The sequence below is a fragment of the Mobula hypostoma genome, chromosome 10 (assembly GCF_963921235.1).
Source record: "Mobula hypostoma chromosome 10, sMobHyp1.1, whole genome shotgun sequence".
NCBI lineage: Eukaryota > Metazoa > Chordata > Chondrichthyes > Myliobatiformes > Myliobatidae > Mobula > Mobula hypostoma.
Window position 1 is genome coordinate 113,464,702 of NC_086106.1, and position 24,858 is coordinate 113,489,559.

At 44.3% G+C, this 24,858-nt stretch overlaps 1 protein-coding gene across 1 annotated transcript in view; it reads right to left on the reverse strand.

Annotated features, from left to right (window-relative positions):
- The window catches only part of LOC134353407 (NALCN channel auxiliary factor 1-like), a 496,830-nt gene that overhangs the window by 22,895 nt on the left and 449,077 nt on the right, over window positions 1-24,858 (reverse strand). The window lies entirely within an intron of this gene.

The following is a 24,858-nucleotide window of genomic DNA, read 5'->3' on the forward strand; positions in this document are numbered from 1 at the left end:
GGCCAGAGTCTGTGCAGGGCAGTTGGCCATGGTCTTCACAGACATCTTCAATCTGTCTCTGGCCCAGGCAGTTGTCCCCACAAGCTTCAAGATTACCACCATCGTGCCAGTGCCAAAGCATTCCACTGCCACGGGCCTGAATGACTTCCGCCCAGTTGCACTCACCCCCATCATTGTAAAGTGTTTTGAGAGACTGGTTTTATCACATCTGAAATCCTGTCTGCCCTCTACCCTGGACCCCCATCAATTTGCCTATCGCACCAACAGGTTTACAGAGGACACCATCTCCACAGCACTTTATCCTGCCCTGTCCCACCTGGGCAGCCCCAACTCTTACATCAGAATGCTGTTCATTGACTTTAGTTCGGCATTCAATACTGTGATCCCCTCCAAGCTGATCGCCAAACTTCGCCAGCTTGGTATCAGTTCATCCCTCTGCAATTGGACCTTGGACTTTCTGACTAACAGTCCCCAGTCTGTTAAGTTAGACAACCTCTCCTCCTCCATTCTCACCCTGAATACCAGCGTGCCTCAAGGCTGTGTGCTGAGCCCTCTTCTGTACTCCCTTTTCACCTATGACTGCATTCCTGTACATGGTTCTAACTCCATAATCAAGTTCGCAGACAACACCGCAGTGGTTGGCCTGATCAGAGGGGATGATGAGACGGCCTACAGGGATGAGGTCCAGCACTTGGCCGCGTGGTGTGCCGACAACAACCTGGCCCTTAACACCCAGAAGACCAAGGAGATCATTGTGGACTTCAGGCATGCTAGGAGCCACACTCACATCCCCATCTACATCAACTGAGCTATAAGTGGAGCGTGTATCAAGCTTCAAGTTCCTTGGTGTCCACATTTCCGATGATCGCACCTGGTCCCTGAACTCTTCCATCCTGATCAAAAAGGAGCAACAGCACCTTTATTTCCTGCGGAGCATCAAGAAAGCTCACCTCTGTCCCAGGATACTGATGACATTTACTGCTGTACCATTGAGAGCATACTCACCAACTACATCTCAGTGTGGTATGGCAATTGTCCCTTATCGGACCGCAAAGCATTCCAGCAGGTGGTGAAAACTGCCCAGTGGATTATTGGCACCCAATTGCCCACCATTGAGAACACCTACAATAAACGCTGCCTGCGCAGGGCGAAAAGCATTATCAAAGATGCATCTCACCCTAACCAGGGACTTTTTATTCTCCTCCCATCCGGTAGGCGCTACAGGAGCCTCCGGTCCCACACCAGCAGGCACAGGAAGAGCTTCTTCCCTGAGGCTGTGACCCTGCTGAACCTCACATCACAGCGCTAAGCAGTATTGCACCCATATCGTACTGTCTCGGTACTTTTATATTTGTGTGCTGTAGCACTTACTTTTTATTTACAGTTATTTTGTAAATAACACTATACTTTTGCACTTCTGGTCAGATGCTAATTGTATTTCATTGGCTTTGTATCTGTACTCAGTACAATGACAATAAAGTTGAATCTAATCTAATCTAATCTAATTCATTTCAAGAGGACAAAAATACAAAAGCAAGTATGTGATGCTGAGGCTTTAGAAGGCACTGGTAAGGATGCAATTGGAGTATTGTGAACAGTTTTGGGCCCCTTATCTAAGAAAGGATGTGCTGACATTGGAAAGGGTTCAGAGGATGTTCATGAAAATGATTCGGGGAATGAAAACGTCATCGTATGAGGAGCGATTGATGTCCGTAATTGCTGGAGTTTAGAAGAATGAAGGGGGATCTCATTGAAACTTATCAAACGTTGAAAGGCCTGGATAGAGTGGATGTAGAGAGGATTTTTCCTATGTTGGGGGTGTCTAGGACCAGAGGGAACAGCAGCTGAATAGAGGGATGTCTATTTAGAATGGAGATCAGGAGGAATTTCTTTAGCCAGAGGTGGTTAATCTGTGGAATTCATTGCTACGGCGGATGTGGAGGCCAACTCATTGATGTACTTAAGCTAGAGGTTGATAGGTTCTTGATTAGTCAGGGCATGAAAGGCTAAAGGGAGAAGGCAGGGGAATGAGGTTAAGAGGGAAATGGATCAGCCATGATAAAATGGCAGAGCAGAATCGATAGGCCGAATGGCTTAATTTTGTTTGTGCATTATGGTCTTATGGTCCTCTCTTGCAATAAAGACCTGGCAGTTAATTGATATTCAGTCCAATTAATGTCTCTGATATGTTTTATTATGAATGCTAGTTCATCCAATATTTGTTCTCTATTCTTCCTGAGAGGCTTTCTGTGTCTTAGTTTAATTCCCCAATGTAATTCCTCCTGTTTCTGTCCATAAGAGACCATGTTAACACTGGCTAATCATTTTTTAGTGATCTTTTTAAAAAGTATTTTATTACATTAGCTACATACATTTCCTTATAAATTTCTTGGTTCTTCTTTCACTGAATTCTGAAATTTGCCTAATCCTTACACTGTTCTCTCTGGCTATTATTCAAGCCTTTTCATTTGATAAGACTACAAAACCATAAAACATAGGAGCAGAATCAGGCCATTCGGCCCAATGAGTTTGTTCCATTTCATCATGGCTGATCTATTATCCTTTCACCACATACTTCTACCTTCTCCCCATAACCTCTGACACCCTGACTAATCAAGAACCTATTAGCCTCGCTTTAAATATACTCAATGTCTTTGCCTCCCACCCCCCAAGTTGTCGAAGACAATGAATTCTACAGATTCATCTTCGTCTGGCTAAAGAAGTGCCTACTTAACTCTGTTCGAAGTGGACATCACTCTATTCTGAGGCTGTTCCGTGTGGTCCTAGACACACCCACTATAGGAAACATCCTCTGCGCATCCACCCCATCTAAGCCTTCAATATTCAATAAAGCTTCAATGAGATCCCTCCTCATTCTTCTAAATTTCAGCAAGTACTAGCCCAGAGCCAACCAAACCCTTCCATTCTCTGAATCATTCTCGTGAACCTCTTCCACACCCTTTCCAATGCCAGTACATCTATTCTTGGATAAGGGGCCCAAAACTTATCACAATGCTCCAAGTGCAGTCTGACCAGTACCTGTAAATCCTCAGCATTACATCGTTGTTCTTGTATTCTAGTCATCTTGAAATGAAGGCTAACATTGCGTTTGCCTTCCTTACCACTGACTCAACCTGCAAGTTAAGCTTTAGGGAATCCTGCATGAGGACACCGAAGTCCCTTTGCACCTCAGATTTTGAAATTTTCTCTCTGTTTAGAAAATAGTCTACATCTTTATTCCCACTGCCAAAGTGTATGACCGTACACTTTGCTACACCATATCCATCTGCCACTTCTTTGCCTGTTTTCTCAATCTGTCTAAGTCTTTCTACGGACTCCCTGCTTGCTCACACTACCTAATTCTCCACCTATTCTTGTATCATCCGAAAACCTGGCCACAAAGCCATCGATTCTGTCATCCAAATCATTAACATATAATGTGAAAAGAAGTGGTCCCAACACTGACCCTTGAGGAACACCACTAGTCACTGGCAGCCAATCATAAAATTGAATAGTGTTTTGCACTTTGTGCCATTTGTGCTTGGAGAAGTCTGTGGATATTGGGAGTGGGAGACCTGCACTTAAGGGAATCAGAAACAAATAGAAATCAGAATTTCCATGGAAAAGGTGAGTTATGAAATCAGACACACAGACTTAGGGAGAGTGTTGTGCTGGGGATCTGGCAGTCGGGTCAGTCCTGGGAAAAACTGTCAAGTAATTTACTTGCTTTGCAGGTGACTCTGTCCACTGTTGAACTCTGAGTAACGTGATTGGACCAGTGCCTCGAAGCCAACTTGGTCCAACTTCCCTTGCATTGCTCCAAAGATCATGCTCAGAGTTGTTGGTATTTACCCAAGCCATTGTGATTTAAATGTGAAAGCAGCATCCAAAAAAACAATGTTGGAGGATTGATTTCAGTGCTGGACTATGGAAATACGCTTCTTCCACCTTCCTTCCTCATCCTGATAAAGGGTAGAGGAGCAAGACCCTATATTCTGTCTGGGGAGCCTGCTGGCATGAATATTGATTGCTCATTCCAGTAAAAAATTTCTTCCCTATCCTCTCTTCTTTTATTCCCAACTCTGGCTTCTTATCTCTTCTCACCTCTCTGTGAGTCTCCTCTTCCTTGCCTTTCTCCTGTGGTCCACTCTCCTCTCCAATCAGATTCCTTCATCCCCAGCCCTTTCCCTTCCTCACCCAACTGGCTTCACCTATCACTTTCTAGTTATCTCCATTCTCCTCCCCTCCCCTACCTTTTTATTCTAGTGTCTTTGTTTATTCCTCTCCATAGATGCTGCCTGACCTGCTGAGTTCCTCCAGCAAAATGTGTCCGTTCCTCTGGATTTCCAGCATATGAACAATCTGTTGTGTTTAAAAAAAATCTTTGCTTTGTGCATCCACCAGTTTTTGCAATTCAATAAATATTGTGCTGTGTATAAAAAGGAAAGCAGCTCATTGCCCATCCCATGCATAATGTATAGTGCTGGCAAGGAAACTACATCATAATGGGTGGAAAAACGATATTATAAAAAGAATGATTACTGGTTTTTTCATTTGGAAAATAGAGATATCTTCCAAGCTCAGTTAAAATATATCCCATGTTCAAATGTCTTCTGCTCTTTTTCATATTGATGAATAAGGTATCAATTTATTTTGATGTGAGAAGCATTATGCACTTTAGGACAATATGTCTGCACACAGGGCTGGCGCTCTCCACCAATAATTGCTAAATTGGCCAAAGCTACTAACCGTATTATTCTCTCTTCATAATATTCCCCATTACAATTAAAATGACAGAATAGCTGTAACTGAAATTACAAGCAACAGCAGCCATGCCTCTGGCACTGAGTCTGGCCCTGTGGCTCAGAAGGGTAAGGAACAGAAGAGGATGGCAACAGTAATAAGAGACTCTGTAGTTATGTTTGCCTCCCAGTTGCGATGTTTCTGAACGTGTTCACAATTTTCTGAAAAGGGAGTGTGAGCAGCCAGAAGTCGTGATACATATGGGTATCAACCACATAGTTGGAAAATGGGAGAGAGGTCCTGAAAACAGAATACAGGGAGTTAGGAAGGAATCTGAGAAGCACAATGTTGTGCCGACCATGTAACCTACTCTAGAAACTGCTTAGATTTCCCTCACACATAGCACTCTATTTGTCTAAGCTCCATGTACCTATCTAAGAGGCTCTTAAAAGACCCTATTGTATCCACTTCCACCACCACTGCCGGCAGTGCATTCCACACACCCACCACTGTCTGTGTGAAAAACCTACAACTGACATCCCCTTGGTACCTATTTCCAAGCACCTTAAAACTATACCCCCCTCATGTTAGCCATTTCAGCCTTGGGAAAAAGCCTCTGTCTATCCACATGGTCAATGCCCCTCATCATCTCATACACTTCTATCGGATCATCTCTCATCCCCTGTCGCTCCAAGGAAAAAAGGCCAAGTCCACTCAACCTATCTCATAAGGTACGCCCTCCAATCCAGGCAACATCCTTGTAAATCTCCTCTGCACTTTCTGTATAGTATCCACATCCTTCCTGTAGTGAGATGACCAGAACTGAACACAGTACTCCAAGTGGGGTCTGCCCAGGGTCTTATACAGGTGTAACATTACCTCACGGCTCTTGAACTCAATCGCACGGTTGATGAAAACCAAGACACCATACATCTTCTTAACAGCACTATCAACCTGTTCAACAGCTTTGAGTGTTCTATTGACACGGACCCCAAGATCGCTCTGATCCTCCACACTGCCAAGAGTCTTACCATTTATACTATAATCTGTCTTCAAATTGGACCTACCAAAATTAACCACTTCACACTTATCTGGGTTGAAGTCCATTTGCCACTTCTCAGCCCAGTTCTGCATCCTATCAAGGTCCCGTTGTAACCTCCAAGAACCCTCCAGACTATCCGCAATAGCCCCACTCTTTGTGTCATCAGCAAACTTACTAACCCACCCTTCTACTTCTTCATCCAGGCCATTTATAAAAATCACAAAGAGGAAGGGTCCCAGAACAGATCTCTGTGGAACACCATTGATCACTGACCTCCATGCAGAATATGAACCACTTACAATCATCCTTTGCCTTCTGTGGGCAAGCCAATTCTGGATCCACAAAGCAAGGTCTCCTTGAATCCCATGCCTCCTTACTTTCTGAAGGAGCCTGGCATGGGGAACCATAAAACATAGAACCATAGAAACTACAGCACAGAAACAGGCCCTTTGGCCCTTCTTGGCTGTGCCGAACCATTTTCTGCCTAGTCCCACTGACCTGCACACGGACCATATCCCTCCATACACCTTCCATCCATGTATCTGTCCAATTTATTCTTAAATGTTAAAAAAGAACCCGCATTTACCACCTCGTCTGGCAGCTCATTCCATACTCCCACCACTCTCTGTGTGAAGAAGCCCCCCCAATGTTCCTTTTAAACTTTTTCCCCCTCACCCTTAACCCATGTCCTCTGGTTTTTTTCTCCCCTTGCCTCAGTGGAAAAAGCCTGCTTGCATTCACTCTATACCCATCATAATTTTATATACCTCTATCAAATCTCCCCTCATTCTTCTACGCTCCAGGGAATAAAGTCCTAACCTATTCAACCTTTCTCTGTAACTGAGTTTCTCAAGTCCCGGCAACATCCTTGTAAACCTTCTCTGCACTCTTTCAACCTTATTTATATCCTTCCTGTAATTTGGTGACCAAAACTGAACACAATACTCCAGATTCGGCCTCACCAATGCCTTATACAACCTCATCATAACATTCCAGCTCTTATACTCAATACTTCGATTAATAAAGGCCAATGTACCAAAAGCTCTCTTTACGACCCTATCTACCTGTGACGACACTTTTAGGGAATTTTGTATCTGTATTCCCAGATCCCTCTGTTCCACTGCACTCCTCAGTGCCTTACCATTAACCCTGTATGTTCTACGTTGGTTTGTCCTTCCAACGTGCAATACCTCACACTTGTCAGTATTAAACTCCATCTGCCATTTTTTAGCCCATTTTTCCAGCTGGTCCAAGTCCCTCTGCAGGCTCTGAAAACCTTCCTCACTGTCTACTACACTTTCAATCGTTGTATCATCAGCAAACTTGCTGATCCAATTTACCACATTATCATCCAGATCATTGATATAGATGACAAATAACAATGGACCCAGCACTGATCGCTGTGGCACACCACTAGTCACAGGCCTCCACTCAGAGAAGCAATTCTCTACCACCACTCTCTGGCTTCCTCCATCGAGCCAATGCCTAATCCAATTTACCACCTCTCCATGTATACCTAGCGACTGAATTTTCCTAACTAACCTCCCATGCGGGACTTTGTCAAAGGCCTTACTGAAGTCCATGTAGACAATATCCACTGCCTTCCCTTCATCCACTTTCCTGGTAACCTCCTCGAAAAACTCCAACAGATTGGTCAAACATGACCTAACACGCACAAAGCCATGTTGACTCTCCCTAATAAGCCCCTGTCCATCCAAATGCTTGTAGATTCTGTCTCTTAGTACTCCCTCCAATAACTTACCTACTACTGACGTTAAACTCACCGGCCTATAATTTCCCGGATTACTTTTCGATCCTTTATTAAACAACGGAACAACGAGCCACTCTCCAATCCTCCGGCACTTCACCCGTAGATAGTGACATTTTAAATATTTCTGCCAGGGCCCCCGCAATTTCAACACTAGTCTCCTTCAAGGTCCGAGGAAACACTCTGTCAGGTCCCGGGGTTTTATCCACTTTAATTTTCCTCAAGACAGCAAGCACCTCCTCCTTTTCAATCTGTACAGTTTCCATGATCTCACTACTTGATTCCCTCAATTCCATAGATTTCATGCCAGCTTCCTTAGTAAATACAGACGCAAAAAACCTATTTAAGATCTCCCCCATTTCCTTTGGTTCCGCACAAAGCCGACCACTCTGATCTTCAAGAGGACCAATTTTATCCCTTACAATCCTTTTGCTCTTAATATACTTGTAAAAGCTCTTTGGATTATCCTTCACTTTGACTGCCAAGGCAACCTCATGTCTTCTTTTAGCCCTCCTGATTTCTTTCTTTAGTATTTTCTTGCACTTCTTATACTCCTCAAGCACCTGATTTACTCCCTGTTTCCTATACATTTCATACAACTCCCTCTTCTTCTTTATCAGAGTTGCAATATCCCTTGAGAACCAAGGTTCCTTATTCCTATTCAATTTGCCTTTAATCCTGACAGGAACATACAAACTCTGCACTCTCAAAATTTCCCCTTTGAAGGCTTCCCACCTACCAATCACATCTTTGCCAGAGAACAACCTGTCCCAATCCATGCTTTTTAGATCCTTTCTCATTTCTTCAAATTTGGCCTTCTTCCAGTTGAGAACCTCAACCCTAGGACCAGATCTATCCTTGTCCATGATCAAATTGAAACTAATAGTGTTATGATCACTGGAACCAAAGTGCTCCCCTACACAGACTTCTGTCACTTGCTCTAATTCGTTTCCTAACAGGAGATCCAATATTGCATCCCCTCTAGTTGGTCCCTCTATATATTGATTTAGAAAACTTTCCTGAACACATTTTACAAACTCTAAACCATCTAGACCCCTAACAGTATGGGAGTCCCAATCAATGTATGGAAAATTAAAATCCCCTACCACCACAACTTTATGTTTCCTGCAGTTGCCTGCTATCTCTCTGCAGATTTGCTCTTCCAAGTCTCGTTGACTATTGGGTGGTCTGTAATACAATCCCACTAATGTGGCCATACCTTTCCTGTTTCTCAGCTCCACCCATAAGGACTCAGTAGACAAGCCCTCTAATCTGTCCTGCCTGAGCACTGCTGTAATATTTTCCCTAACAAGCAATGCTACTCCCCCACCTTTCATTCCTCTGCCTCGATTACATCTGAAACATCGGAACCCTGGAATATTAAGCTGCCAGTCCTGCCCCTCCTGTAGCCAAGTTTCACTAATTGCTACAACATCATAATTCCACGTGTCAATCCACGCCCTCAACTCATCCGCCTTCCCCTATTTGCTTAAACTTTCAACATAATTTATTTTCACCCCAGCCACACTGTTAGCTCTGGCACTCTGGTTCCCATCCCGCTGCAAATCTAGTTTAAAGCCTCCCCAACAGCACTAACAAACCTCCCTGAAAGGATATTGGTCCCCCTGTGGTTCAAATTTGATAAATGGGGCGAAGGTTCAAACCTTCTCAAATGCTTTACTGAAATCCATATACACTACATTCACTGCTCTACCTTCATCAATGTATTTTGTTACATCCTTGAAGAATTCAATCAGACTGGTAAGGCACAACCTGCCCTTGACAAAGCCAGGCTGACTATCCCTAATCAGATTATGTCTCTCCAAATGTTCATTAATCTTGCCTCTCAGGATCTTCTCCAACAACTTGCCCACCATGAAGTCAGACTCACTAGTCCATAATTTCCTGGGTTATCTCTACTCCCTCTTTTGAACAAGGGAACAACATTTACAACCCTCCAATCCTCCAGTACTCCTCCCGTCCCTATTGATGGTGCAAAGATGATTGCAAGAGGCTTAGCAATCTCCTCCCTCACTTCCCAGAGTAGCCTGGGGTATATCTCATCCAGTCCTGATGACTTGTCTAACTTAATTCTCTTCAAAAGCTCCAGCACATTCTCTTTCTTAATGTCTATATGCTCAAGCGTTTCAGTCTGCTCTAAGTCATCCCCACAATTCCCAAAGTCTTTTTCCCTGGTGAATACAGAAGCAAAGTATTCATTAAGTACCTCCCTACTTCCTCTGACTCCATGCACACATTTCTACCATCTAGAATTGATTGGTCCTTTTCTCATACGGCTCATCCTCTTGCTCTTCGCATACCTGTAGAATGTCTTGGGGTTTTCTTTTATCCTGCTCACCAAGGCCTTCTCATAGCCCCTTCTGGCTCTCCTAATTCCATTCTTAAGTTCCTTCCTAGCAACCTTATAACCTCGGGATTTCTGCCTGTGCCATGCGACAGTGAGGATAGGAACTTAATGAGGCGGCTGAAGAATTGGACCGGGGGCAGGGATTCAGGTTGCTAGATAATTGGGACCTCTTCTGGTGCAGGTGAGACTTGTATAAAAGGACCGGGTTGCACTTGAATCCAAGGGGGACCAATATTCTTGTGGGTAGGTTTACTCGAGCTGTTGGGAGTGGTTTAAACTAATATGGCAGGGGGACGGGAACCAGTAGGATCAAGCTGAGGATGAGCCAGCCGGTCTACAAGTAGATAATGGATATAACATAAATGTAAAGAAGGACAAACTAATGACTGGGTACAAATGTAGACAGAGCTAAGAGTTAAATTGTACCAGAGGCAAAATTCAAAAGGGTGAATAATGCAGACTGAAGGTGCTGCAATTAAATGCACATAGCATTTGGAATGAAGTGGACGAACTCATGGCACAATTAGCGATTGGTCGGTATGACATTGTGGGCATCACTGAGCCATGCCTGAAAGAAAGCCATAGTTGGGAGCTTAACATCAAAGGTGTGTAATAAGGTTAATGTTACAATTGTAATGGGGGACTTCAATATGTAAGGAGATTGGTAAAATCAGATTGGTGTCGGATCGCAAGAGAAGGAATTTGTTGAATGCCTACTTGAGCCTACTTGCAAAGGCTATCTTAGGCTGGGTGTTGTGTAATAACCCAAATCCTATTAGAGAGCTTAATGTAAATGAACCCTGCGGAGGCAGTGATCATAATATGATTGAATTCATACTGCAATTTGAGAGGGAGAAGCATTAATCAGACGTATTAGTATCACAATGGAATAAAAGGAATTACAGAGGCAGGTGGATTGGAGGCGGGTACTGGCAGGGATGATGGCAGAGCAGAGGTAGTTGAAGTTTCCAGGAATAGTTTACAAGGCACAGGATAGATATATCCCTCAGAAGAAAGAGTTTTCAAATGGCAGGTGTAGGCAACTGTGGCTGACAAGGGAAGATAAGGACTGCATAAAAGCCAAAGAAAGGGCATATATGGTAGCTAAAGTGAGTGGGAAGCTTTTAAAATCCAACAAAGGGAGCTAAAAAGCTATGAGAAGGGAAATGGTGAAATATGAGGGCAAACTAGCCAATAATATAAAGCAGGATATCAAAAGATTTTCAGCCGTATAAAGAGTAAAAGGGAGGTGAGAGCTAATATGGGACCACTGGAAATTGATGCTGGTACGATAGTAATGGGGGAGAAGAAATGGCAGATGAACCTAATGGGTACTTTGCATCTGCCTTCACTGTGGAAGACACTGGCAGTGTGCCAGAGGTCTGAGGTCTGCGAGTGTCAAGGAGCAGGAGTGAATACCATTGGTATTACAAAGGAGAAAGTGCTAGGCAAACTGAAAGGCCTTAAAGTGGACATGTCACCTGGACCAGATGGACTAAGTCCCAGAGTCCTGAGAGAGGTTACTAAAGAGGTAACAGTTGCATTGGGCATGATATTTCAGGAATCACTTGATTCTGGCATGGTCCCAGAGGACTGGAAAATTGCAATTGTCACTCCACTCTTTAAGAATGGAGGAAGTGTCAGTTAGTGCAACCCTAGTGGTTGGGAAAGTGTTGCTGTCTATTATTATGGATGAGGTTTCAGGGTACTCGGAGACTAATGATAAAATAAGTCAAAGTCAGCATGGTTTCTGTAAAGGGAAATCTTGCCTGACAAATCTGTTAGGGTTCTCCAAGGAAATAGCAAGCAGGGTGGAAAAAGGAGAGGCAGTGGATGTCATTTACTTGGATTTTCAGAAGGCATTTGGTAAGGTGCCACACATGAGGCTGCTTAACAAGATAAAATCCTGTGGCATTACAGGAAAGATACTGGCGTGGATAGAGTAATAGCTGACAGGCAGGAGGCAGCCAGTGGGAATAAAGGGGGCCTTTTCTGGTTGGAACTAGTGGTGTTCTTCAGGGGTCAGTATTGGGACTGCTACTTCCCAGATTGTTTGTCAATGTTTTAAATAATGGTATTGCTGGTTTTGTGGCAAAGTTTGCTGATGATACAATGATAGGTGGAGATGTAGGTAGTGCTGAGGAAGTAATGCAATTGCAATAGGTCTTAGACAAATTGGAAGAATGGGCAAAAACATGGCAGATGGAATACAGTGTTAGGAAATTTATGATAATGCATTTTGGTAAAAGGAACAGTAGTGCAGACTGTCATCTAAATGGGGAGAAGGTTCAAACATCTGAGGTGCAGAAGGAATTTGGAGCCCTCGTGCAAGACACTCAGAAGGTTAATGCCAATGTAATGTTGGCATTTATTTCAGGGGGAATAGAATATAAAAGCAAGGAGATAATGCTGAGCCTGTATAAGACACTCGTCACACTTGGAGTACTGCTAACAGTTTTAGGTCCCATAACTCGGAAAGGATGTGTTGTCTTGGAGAGGGTCCAGAAGAGGTTCACGACGATGATTTTGGGAATGAAGGGATTAACATATGAGAAACATTTGGCAGCTTTGGGCGTGTGCTCATGACATTTAGAAGAATGTGAGGGATCTCATTGAAACCTACCGAATGTTGAAAGGACTAAGTAAGATGTATATGGAGAGGATGTTTCCTGTGGTGGGAGTATCCAGATCTAGAAGGCACAGCCTCAAAATTGAGGGGGGACCTTTTAGAACCGAGGTAAGGAGGAATTTTTTTAGCCAGAGAGTAGTGAATCTGTGGAATGCTCTGCCACAGGCTGCCAAGCCCTTGGTGTATATATAAAGCAGAAGTTGATCATTTCCTGATTGATCAGGGCATCAAAGGATATGGCGAGAAGGCAGGTGTGTAGGTTTGAGTGGGATCCGGGATGAGCCATGATAGAATGGCAGAGCAGACTCGAAGGGTTGAATGGCCTAATTCTGCAACCATGTCATGTGGACTCACCAGCAAAGTGTCACCTCACCTGGAAGGACTTTTAGAGGCTCTGAATGGTGGTAAGACAGGAAGCGTATGAGCGGGTGTGGCACTTACTACACTTACAGGATTAAGTGCTAGGAAAGTGATCAGTGCGGAGGGACAACTGGACAAGGAATTCACAAAGAGAGTGAATCCTAAGAAAGAAGAGTGGTGGTGGTGGGGGGGCGGGTGGTGTTATTGGGAGGGAAAGATGTGTTTAGCAGTATAAGTTATGGAGAATGATGTTTTAGATATGGGGGCTGAAGAGGTGCAAGATGAGGACACGAGGAACCTTCTCCCTGCGATGACAGTGGGAGGATGGGTTAAGTATAGATGTGCTGGAAATGGAGGTAATGCAAGTGAGTGCAGAATCAATGGTGGTGTAAAGGAAACCTCATTCTCAGGAACAGAGTGCTGGAGGAACTCAGCAAGTCAGTCAGCATTAATGAAGCGGGTTAAACTGTTGACGTATTGAGCTGAAATCCTTCATCAGAACTGGAAAAGAAGGGGGTAGAAGCCAGAATAAGAAGAGAAGGGGGGGGGGAGTAGAAAGAGCTTTGGCCAAGATGTTTCAACCCTCTTTTGCTACAGGTAGGGTACCTGAGGTTTGGAGGGCTGCTAAACTTGTACTATTGTTTAAAAAGGGAAGAAGATATAAATTAAGCAATTATAAGGTAGTTAGTGGGGTAATTAATCACTTCTGTGGTGTGTAAATAAGTAGAGCCTATTCTAGGTCGATATAAATTGTCATTTAGAAAGGTATTGAATGCAAGTCAATGTGAACTTGTTAAGGGGAGATTGTTTCTCATTAACTTAGTTGAGGAAATTATGGGGAGGATGGATATGGGCAGGGTATATAATGCATTCTACCTGGGTTTCGCATGGCTTTTGACAAATTATATCATACCATGAGCTCATCCAAAAGTTATAAACCCAAGGGAGAGTGGCAAATCAGATCCAATCCTGACCCAGTAGCAGGAAGCAGAGGTTTATGACAAACTTATTTACTTAGTTAGCGATACAGAGCAGAGTAGGCCCTTCCAGTGCTTCAAGCTACTCTGCCCCAACAACCCCTGACAAACTTGATGAACCCCAACCTAATCAAGGGACAATTTATAATGACCAATTAACCTATCCACACGTCCGTGGACTGTGGGAGGAAACTGGAACACTTGGGGAAAATCCATGCATTCCACAGTGGGTGGGGAGGAGAATGTACAAACTCCTTACAGAGGCTGCTGAAATTTATCTCTGAACTCCAGAACGCCCAGAGGTGTAATAGTGCTCTGCTAATCACTACACTACCATGGCACCCCAAACCCTTGTTTCAGTGATGGGAAAGCAGTCAGCAGTGAAATTCCATGGGGTTTAATACTTTGAATCTTGATGTTGTAGTATTTATTAATGACTTAGACCTAAATGTAAGGATCATTTTGCAGAGATTTGTTAATGGTAAAAAACTGCTTATTTGGTAGATGGAAAGGATGGAAGATTTTGACCTTAGGAAGATATGAGTTTTCTGGTTATAAAGTTAGAGTGTCATAGAGGACTATAACACAGAAAAGGCCCTTTGGCCCCATCTAGTCCATACCGAACTTCTATTCTGCCTAGTCCTATTGACTTGTACCTGGCCATAGCTCTCTACACTCCTCCCATCCATATACCTATCCAAACTTCTCCACCACTTCCACAGGCACCTTGCTCCACACTTGCATCACATTCTAAGTGAAGATGTTCCCCTTCAGGTTCCCTCAAATACTTTACCTTTCACCCTTAATCCCTGATCTCTAGTTCTAGTCTCACCTAACCTCAGTGAAAAAAGCCTGCTTACATTTATCTTATCTATACTCCTCATAATTTTGTATACTTCTATCAAATCTCTCCTCATTCTCCTACACTCCAGGAGATAAAGTCCTCACCAATTCAACAGTCCTGGCAAAACCTTTGTGAATTTTCTCTGTACTCTTTCAATCTTATTGGTGTTAGTTGGGGTAAAAAAAAAGTTAACTGGACGAATCCAGGCAAGTATTTGAAGAGTTACAAAGAAAGGAAATAATAAATGGAAGGATGCCACATCTTGAGGAGGAGAAATACCTTATGACCCTCAAAGATAACAGGGTAGGTTAATAAAGTTGTTAAAAAGATATACAGGACACTTTTACTAATGAGACAAAGAACAGATGAGCAGGGAGGGCATGCCAGAACTGTAGATAACATTCAGACCAGAGTTTAAATCTTCAAATTGTAGGAGAAGTGATTACATTTGACAAGGTGTAGTGGAGATGTACATGGATGTTGTAAAAGGATTGAATAAACCTGGAGTTGTAGCCTTTAGGACAGAATATAGACTTAAGTCAATTGCATAATATTATATTCGGCTTAGACTTAGATGGAATAAACAGGAATAACCTATATCCAAAGGAAGCAGAGTACAAAACAAAGGGACAGAGATTTAAAATGATTGATAAGAATGGAGAGAAGGTGAGAAAAAAGAAATATCTACAAGGTCATTGAGATCTGGGATTTATTGCTTTTAATGGAAGACGCAGAATGCGTCTTCACATTTACACAGTCTTTGGATGTGCACTCAAAGTACTGTGTCATGATGTTCGAATGTGGAATTAGTAGTTAAATTGAAATGGGAGATCCTGCCTTTTGTGGCAGACTGAATGAAAATCTGTACTCACACAATGGACCAAATGACCACCTTAGATTTCATGACCAAATGATGATTTTCATGATAAGTAATAGGAAAATGAAAAGTTTTTTTTCTGAAAACTGCTACAAATGCACAAAGGAATTTAAACTGCACATAAATGGTTGTCACCCTCTACCGCTTTGGCATGTTAAGCATATTTCATCATTGTACACGAGAGTACAGATGAATGAAAGTGAAAACAATCAAACCCAGAGGAGATCAAAGTTCTTATTGATGGTGTTTTGCTAGCTGCTAAAATGAATATCCCTCTATATACAGTTCAACGTGCACCTGTTGTCACTGGGCAAAAAATTGGACAGCACAAGATTTTTGCGTATACTGACCAATGGAAATTAGAGGGAATATTGGTTGTGACATGTTCAGATCAAAGAAGTAATCTACAAGTTTGCGGAGTTTTAAATTAATATGTTTCACTCAGCATGGAAATGGTCATATTGTGGTGCTCAGTGGAGGGAGTGGAGTGCATGGTCAAAAGACCTCCCAGCATTCCTAAGGACCAGCATCATTTACTGTGAGCTTGGGTCATAGTTATTCGCCTGTGAGTTTGTGGGTCACCCTGACTGTTACTGGTGTGTGCAATAGTCACTTCCCCTGTCTGTATATGACCGAGTGGGTTCTCTCCCTGGGTCATAGTGCTCAGTCTGGTTTTGTGCTTGTTGCAGTGAAAATGGTTGTTGAGCTTAACAAGCTTACCTGTCTCTCATTTTGGACCAAATTCTCGACACATTGGCATCAGGAGTGGGATTAGAAATTGACGAGGGGATTGAAGAGCTATGACCATAACACCATAGGACCATGATATAGGAGCAGAAGCAGGCCATTTGGCCCATCGAGTCTGCTCCACCATTCAATCATGGGCTGATTCAATTCTTCCAGTCATCCCCACTCCCCTGCCTTCTCCCCATACCCTTTGACACCCTGACTGACCAAGAACACATCTATCTCTGCCTTAAATGCACCCAATGACGTTGGGTAGAGTGCATTAAGACCCGGGGAATAAGTCAAGGGAGTGAGCAGTATGCCTCAATATATTCCGCACACCAGGACAGGTTTATGAAGGTGGGACTCAGAGGGAGGGACTGGGAACCGAGTATCGTGCTTTCCCAGGGAACCCCGATGGAGTGAGTGTATCCAGGCTCCTCAACCCGGGGACATCGCCCCCCTTCCTTGCGACTTGTACTGGGGAACCCAAGACACCGCAGCCCTGGAAGGATGGGCAAAATGGCAGGCACCACTGACGCCACCAGAGCAAGGGGAAGACCAACGGGCCTCAGCGACTCACGCCACTAGGTCCACTCATGAAGCGCCCCAGATACAATGGTACCAGCCGCCTGGAGCCTTACCTGGTGCAAGTCAAGCTTGCTGCATGGCATGACAAGTGGAGCCTCAGCGAGATGGCAGTACATCTTGCCCTGGCATCAGATTAGGATGCCCTGCGGGCCCTCCTCAACCTATTGTTGGCTGAGCAGCCTGACTAAAGGGTCCTTAACTGCGGTGCTGGAATGGCATTTCGAGCTGAGGCCATTAGAGGAAGCAATGAGGGAAGAACTGGGCAGCAGACATCGCCATGTGGAAGAATACTTAGGGGCATTCACAGCAGCAGACCTCCACCACTGTGCTCGGCATGGCTACCCCCAGTTCCCGACCGTGGCTGAGGAACAGCTTGTCCTCACGCCTTTGTAAAGGCGCTGACACCGGAGTGCCTTCGGCAGCACTTTTGCCTGACATCACCATCATCGCTGACCAAGGCACTGGCACAGGCAGAGAGGGCAGAAGCAATTTTAGCCCCTTAAAGCACTGGAGAATCGCCCGGCATGCTGCGACCCCAGACTTGTGTCACCAAGGCGCAGGAGGAAACTGACGTGGAGGATCCTGTGAGACAGGTCCGACCAGCGCCACGCTGGCCCTGCTGTATGCCATGGACTGACTTCTGCTACTGGGGTGGCGAGGCAGGCCACGTGGCTCAGGACCACCCCACACCAGAGCCCAGCGCAGCCTTCGGGAAATGCCCAAAACCTCCAGCAGAATCCCTCCATTGTCACCTCTCCGGGCAGGCCGTTTGGGTGGCGATCAAGGCCTGTGGAGTGCGTAGTGGAGGGCATCAGATGCCGTGCGTTGGTGGACACAGATCAACCATAACCACCATCCATCCAGGTGTCCCCCACAATACGGACCAGCCGTCCCCGCCTGGGTGGACAGTGACAATGGTCCAGCTGGCGACGGTCACTGGCGACTGTGCGGTGATGGGAGGGAAGAGGTGGCTGCGCATCGCAGCGGGGAGAAACACGGAGGAGCACGAGGTGTGGCTCACCGACATCCGGGACTCCTGCATCATTGGGCTGGACTTGCTGTCCAACTTGGGGGGCTTATGTGGATGTGCCGGGGGCAACACTCTACCTTGGCACAGAAGCCGTGGATCTCCGGCAGGGCCGCTCCAGAAAGCAGACTAGGCGGGCACAGCAACAACCACCACCAGTCATGCAGCCCGCTGCAATGCAACACAACAGCAACGGCCCAAGGCAACACAGCAGAACCAGGGATGAGTGATGGTGATGATGCCTCAGGTGGCAGCTGGTGGTGAGGTGGGCCTTGCCACCACTGACCAGCAGCTGTGCAGCGAGCGGATGAGCAATCCTGTGCTGGCCTAGGTGAGGGATGGCTGAGCGCGGGATGGCGGCTGAGTGAGCAGAGAGCTCCACCCTGGATCCAGAGACCAAAGCCCTATTCTCTCAGTGGGGACCGCTGGGGATGTGCGGTGGGTTGCTGTTCTGGCAGTGGCAGTTGTCCGATGGTGACAGACATCTCCTGCAGCTTGTGGTCCCCCCAGGGCTCTGCACTGCGGTGCTGTGGTTGGTGCACAGGCCATTTCGGGGTTGCAAAGACGTTGGGCAAACTGATTCTACTGGACTGGGTACAGGCAGGACGAGGAGTTGTTCGTGCACTGCTGTGACGCTTGCACGTCCCAGAAGAGGCCGGGCCACCAGTCTAGGGCCCCAGTGCAACAATATGTGGTGGGGGCCCCATTATGGATCTACAGCCCCTCCCAGAAGAAGGGACTATTCCAGGAGAGGTGCTCAACCACATCTCTGATGTGGTATATCGGATGTGGCTGCCCGAGCAGCAGAAGGCGGTCGTGCTGCATCGGGACTGGCTGGCACCGTATCAGCACTTGGCCACCACCGGTCCAGCGAGGCGGAAGGAAGGAAGTGATGCTCTGGGTGCCCTGCCTCTTGCCTCACTAAAGAGTGCTTCCCCTGGGGGGAGCTCCAGAAACCCCCCAACGTTGACCACCACCGGGACTTTTGGACGTTGTTGTGCACTCTGGGATTGACAGGGATGGCTGCCACCTCAGGTGGGGGTAGTGTGGCACTCCAGAGGGTGTGGTCGACAGCCCACCTCAGTATTGATAATGACCAGTGCTATTTATTGTTCTTGTGTTAAAATGCTTTCATGGGATTATGGTGGGGTGTTCAAGTTCATTTATTGTTACATTTTAGCTTGGATTATACAGTTATTTACATGGGAGTTTGTGGGCCACCCTGACTGTAACCGGGGTGTGTAACGTGACCGAGTGGGTTCTCTCCCCGGGTCACAGTGCCCAGTTTGTTTTTGTGCTTGTTGCAATAAAAACTGTTGTTGAGTTTAACGAGTTTACTTGTCAGTCATCATGCTCGTCAAAATATTAAAATGGTGGCATTCTGCTACAGAGTGACCCAGAATATGTCACATTCATTTCAATTGAGATTAGAAATTGAACTGAAATTGAACCTCTTTGCAAAGCTCCCTGCGTATTCTCCTCACTCATGTGATGTTGCAAAACACTAAACTAATTGCAAGAAAAAGATGAGAGCCTAAGAGAACAGGTTCTGTTTTTACATTAAGCGAAGCACGCACGTATCACGTGGTAGCACCATAATGTATGCAATTCATATATTCTTACATATAACCTATAATGAATTATTTAAATGAATAAAAAATGCCTACTCAACTTTACTCAAATTAAAGGCATCCGTTAAGTCTTCACTCTCCAGGGCACAGGCCTGGGCAAGGTTGTATGGAAGACCAGCAGTTGCCCATGCTGCAAGTCTCCCCTCTCCACGACACCAATGTTGTCCAAGGGAAGGGCATTAGGACCCATACAGCTTGGCACCAGTGTCGTCGCAGAACAATGTGTGATTAAGTGCCTTGCTCAAGGACACAACACGTTGCCTCGGCTGGGGCTTGAACTCATGACCTTCAGGTAGCTAGTCCAATGCCTTAACCACTTGGCCAAGTGCCCACACAAATATTACTGAAATATTCAATACGCAACACTGTACTCTAGTTAATGATGAGAAGACTGTTCAACTGGTTGACAGTGAGACTGTAGGAAGATATAAGTATTGCAGTCAGTTGGGCAGAAAAAATATTAACTAGAACCTAATCCAGGCAAGTGTGAAATAATACACTTATATCCTTGATAATGGTGTTCATCAGAACTATGTAACAAAATAGATACAACTGAACCCCTTGACCATGTCTGCATGCTTTTATACTTGGAGCTTCTGCCACATGATTGGCTGATTAGATATTTGTCTTAATAAGCAGGTGTAAAGGTGTACCTAATAAAGTGGCTACTAAGTGTTTCTGATTGATGACCCAAGAAGTAAAACTGTCATCCCGTAAATGTAGTCCCCATAGTCAGCTGGATTGTGAAGGAACAGTGAGGAATATTAAATTCATGTCACTTCCATATTTCATTGAATTATGTGGTACAAGCTCATTTTCATTCTGGTCTGATGGCATGAATATTGATTTCTGCTTCTGGCTGGGTAGGCTCCAACCTGATAGCATAAATATCGATTTCTCTTTTTAGTCCACAAAGAGGCTACCTTCAGTGTGGAGAAACAACACCTTATATTCTGTCTGGGTAGCCTCCAACCTGATGAAAATCTTCTGGTAAAAAACAAATTCCTCCATATACTACTTCTTCTATTCCCCACACTGGCCTCTTACCTCTTCTATTACCTCTGCCTGGGTCCCTTCCTCTTTCCCTTTCTGCTAAGTCCACTATCCTCTTCTATCAGATACTTTCCTCTCCTGCCCTTGGCCTTTCCTTTCCATCTGGCTTCACCTCTCACCTTCTAGCTAACCTCCTTCACCTACCCTCCCCCCATCTTTTTATTCTGGTATCTTCTTTCCTTTTCAGTCCAGGAGAAACATCTCAGCCCAAAATATCAACTGTTTATTCATTTCCATGGATGCTGCCTGACCTGCTGAGTCACTCCAGCATTTTGTGTATATATTTTGCTTTGGATTTCCAGCATCTGCAGAATTTATCTTGCTTACTGCTTCTTTTTACATCACTGAGGTTGCAGAGTGCTGAACTTCACACACGGTGCTCCAGCATCACATCTTGTTCAATTGATTGTAAACAAATGAGAAGGTATCTACTACTTCAAAAGCTAGAAGCACCAAAACTAAAATGAAATTTTGTTTTTGTTCAGCATGCTCTATATGGTATTGAAACGTTTTATAAACCATCGAGCCTTCAGTAATCAAGAATGAGATCTAAACTAAGGTAAGTAAGAAGTATGTAAGGAAAAGTTTTTTGAAATTCTCAACATGGTTCCACATCTGATGAAAATCAAACAATAACTTCAGATGATGGACTCCTGAAATATAAAAAAGATCCAGCGCTTTCCCGGCATATATGTTGAAGAAACACTTCACAAGCTTCCAGTCGGGTACAGGTATTTACAACTGATGTTTCAGTGACAAAATCTGCCATCTTCCTCAGGGATGATGCCTGCGCATATCTAGTCTGGTGGTATTTATACACCCATAGTCCATTCCTCGTGATTGGTTAGTCCTCTTCCAATCAGGCTTCCGCTCTCCCACCTTGCTTACAATCAAATTCCAGTTCTTAGAGCGAGGCATTTGTTTTTGTTAAAATTCTTTTCCTCTAGTTTCCTTCACGAGGTAAAAGGGCTGACAGAAAAATCAGGAAACATAACAATGAGGAGGAACCCATCACTACTGCCTGTCTCCCCTATATTTCCATGATTTCTGGACGGATTGTCATGATCCTGAAGAAATACCGGATGAATCCATTGACAAATCCATAAGGAAGCTCATATTACAGTTTATATGGGTCAATGATGACCTGGGACTCAGGTCGGCTGGCTTTTACAGGATTCCCTGTGAATGCAGAGCAGCATATATCGGCCAGATAGGACAGATGGTGGAAACCCACATCAAAGGGCACAGAAGGTGTATCTGTTTAGGTTACCCAGAAAAATCGGTCGTAGCAGAACTCTGCATTCACAATGGCAATGGGATTGATTTTGGCACAAAATTTCTGTGCCGTGCCAATGGCTTTTGGGACTGCCTGGTAAAAGAAGCCTTTGAAATAAAACTAGAGGAAAAGAATTTAATGAAGATGAAGGTCACGCTCCAAGAAAGAACTGGAATTCTATTGTAAGCAAGGTGGGAGAGGGGAAACATGATTGGATGAGGACTATCCAGTCAGGAGGGACGGACGACGGGGGTATAAACACCACTGGACTAGACGTGCCCAGGCATCATCCCTGATGAAGATGGCAGAGTTTGTCCTCAAAACGTTGGTTATAATCGATACCTGTACCCAGCTGGAAGGCCGTGAAGAACTCATTCACCTAAAATATATAAGTTCCAAGTTCAAAGTAAATTTACTATCGAAGTACATATATATCACCATAAACAACCCTGAGATTCATTTTCTTGTGGGTATACTCAATAAATCCATTATGAAATAATAACCATAATAGAATCAATGAAAGACCACACCATCTTGGCATTCAACCAGTGTCCAAAAGATAACAAACAGTGCAAATACAAAAAGAAAAACAAATAAGCAATAAATATTAAGAACAAGGCATGCAGTGTTCTTGAAAGTGAGTCTATATGTTGTGGGAACATTTCAATGTCGGGGCAAGTGAAGTTGAGTGTCGTTATTCCCTCTGGTTCAAGAGTCTGATTGTTGAGGGGTAATAACTGTTCCCGAACCTGGTGGTGTGAGTCCTAAAGCTCCTATGCATTCTTCCTGATTGCAGCTTTTTAATATAAACAGGAAGTGTTGGAAAATTTAGCAGCTCAGGCAACATTTGTAGCAAAAGAACATTATGAAGTCTAGATGATGCTGTATGGTCATACTATTATAGTTTGTACAGCCAGCATCACCCAAGTTTCACATGGCAACTTGTCAGGCAGACAAAGGAGCTTAGCTGCCTATTTAATGGCCACATCATCTTAGCTTCTTATAGGCATTCTGTTTATTTCCTCTCACTGTCAGATCCCACACTCTTTGCAACTTACTCACTTTCTCTTTTCGACAGAGTGTCAATTAGAGGTGAAGATGATGTAGCCATTAAGTAGTTAGTTAAACTCCTTGGTCTGTATGGCAGGTTGCCAATGTGAAATTTGGGTCATATATCATCTAGCTGACTATACGAACAATGCAGCCTGACTTTACAACACCACCCTGACTTCATAACTGCTTCTTTTTACTCAATTCTTGCCTAAGCTGCTGAATTTTCCAACATTTTCTGTTTGTATTGTAGACGTCCATCACTTGAAGTTTTGCTTTGATTTTCATCTGATGTGGGATCATGTTGAGAATTATTAACAGCATTTTCTTTAGATATTCCTTATTTGTAAGTTCTATGTCTTATGTTCTAAGTGTGACGATAATTCTGATTGACTTGACAGCTTTTCACTAAACGTATTTGCTTTAGAAAAACCTTTAAAGACAAGGCATGAAATGAGGTTGAACCAATGCAGATCTGGAGTGCTATATTTAAGTTTAAAACTCATAACTTCAACTGAGTGAGATAAACTAAAATAGAATCCATTGATCCTTGCTGGGAATTGCACTTGTTTGGGTTAACACAGCGTAGGCTGGAATTATTCAAGTTAACAGCAACAATAATCTTAATTTAGATACCATTGTTAACATACCAACAATTTTCTGAGGTTCTTCACAGGATATTACTTAATAAAAACATTGACAATAATGTACTTAAAGAGATATGACCAAAATATTAATTACAGAGGTAGCTTTTAAACAGCGCTTTAAATGGGGGAAAAGCCAGGTGGGGTGGGTGGGGAGGGGGGTTGCATGTGGAAATATTAGAAAAGAATTACAGAGCTGAGGAACTTGGTAGCTCAAGAAGTCAAACCTGGATGAGTAACAACATCCCAAGTGGTTGTGTACCGAATGAACAAGAATGAGACTCTGGCCACCTTCAGAAGCAGCAGCAAGAATTTTAAAATGAAAGTTTTGCTTAAACTAATGGAGACCAGTGTTGGCGCGTGGCCAAGTGGTTAAGGCATTTGTCTAGTGATCTGAAGGCTGCTAGTTCGAGCCTTGGCTGAGGCAGCGTTTTGTGTCCTTGAGCAAGGCACTTAACCACACATTGCTCTGCAACGACACTGATGCCAAGCTGTATGGGTCCTAATGCCCTTCCCTTGGACAACATCGGTGGCGTGGAGAGGGAAGACTTGCAGCATGGGCAACTGCTGGTCTTCCATACCATGTTGCCCAGGCCTGCGCCCTGGAAACCTTCCAAGGCGCAAATCCATGGTCTCACGAGACTAATGGATGCCTATAAATGGAGACCAGCAAGAATAGAGGTATAAGGAACACAAGAGCAATGGTAATGTGGGTTGAGATATGATATAAAACAAAGAATTTTGGATAATAGAGTAACACCCACAAAATTCTGGAGGAACTCAGCAGGTCAGGCAGCCTCTATGAAAAGGAATCTATCAGCAAGACTTGGCCTGAAACCTCAGCACTTCATTCTTCACTATTGGTGCAGCCTGGCCTGCCGAGTTCCTCCAGAATTTTGTGTGTGTTGGTCTGGATTTCCAGTACCTACACAATCTCTTGTGTTTAGAATTTTTGGATAGTTCCAGGGTTACAGCGACCAGATTGATAGCCAGTGGTGTATTGGAATAGTTAAGTCTACAGGTTAGAGGTTGGGAAGATGTGGATGAGAATTTCAGACTAGATGAGCTGAGGCAAAGGACGGAACTGGGTAAAAATAGAAGATGATGGAGACCCTCAGCAGCTCAGGCAGCACTAATGTATGAGAAACACTTAGCATTTCAAGTCCTGGATCCTCATTAGAAAATTCTGACTAGTGGTCCAGGAGGATCTGAAACATTTACTATACTGCCTTCCACCGATACTGCCTGACTT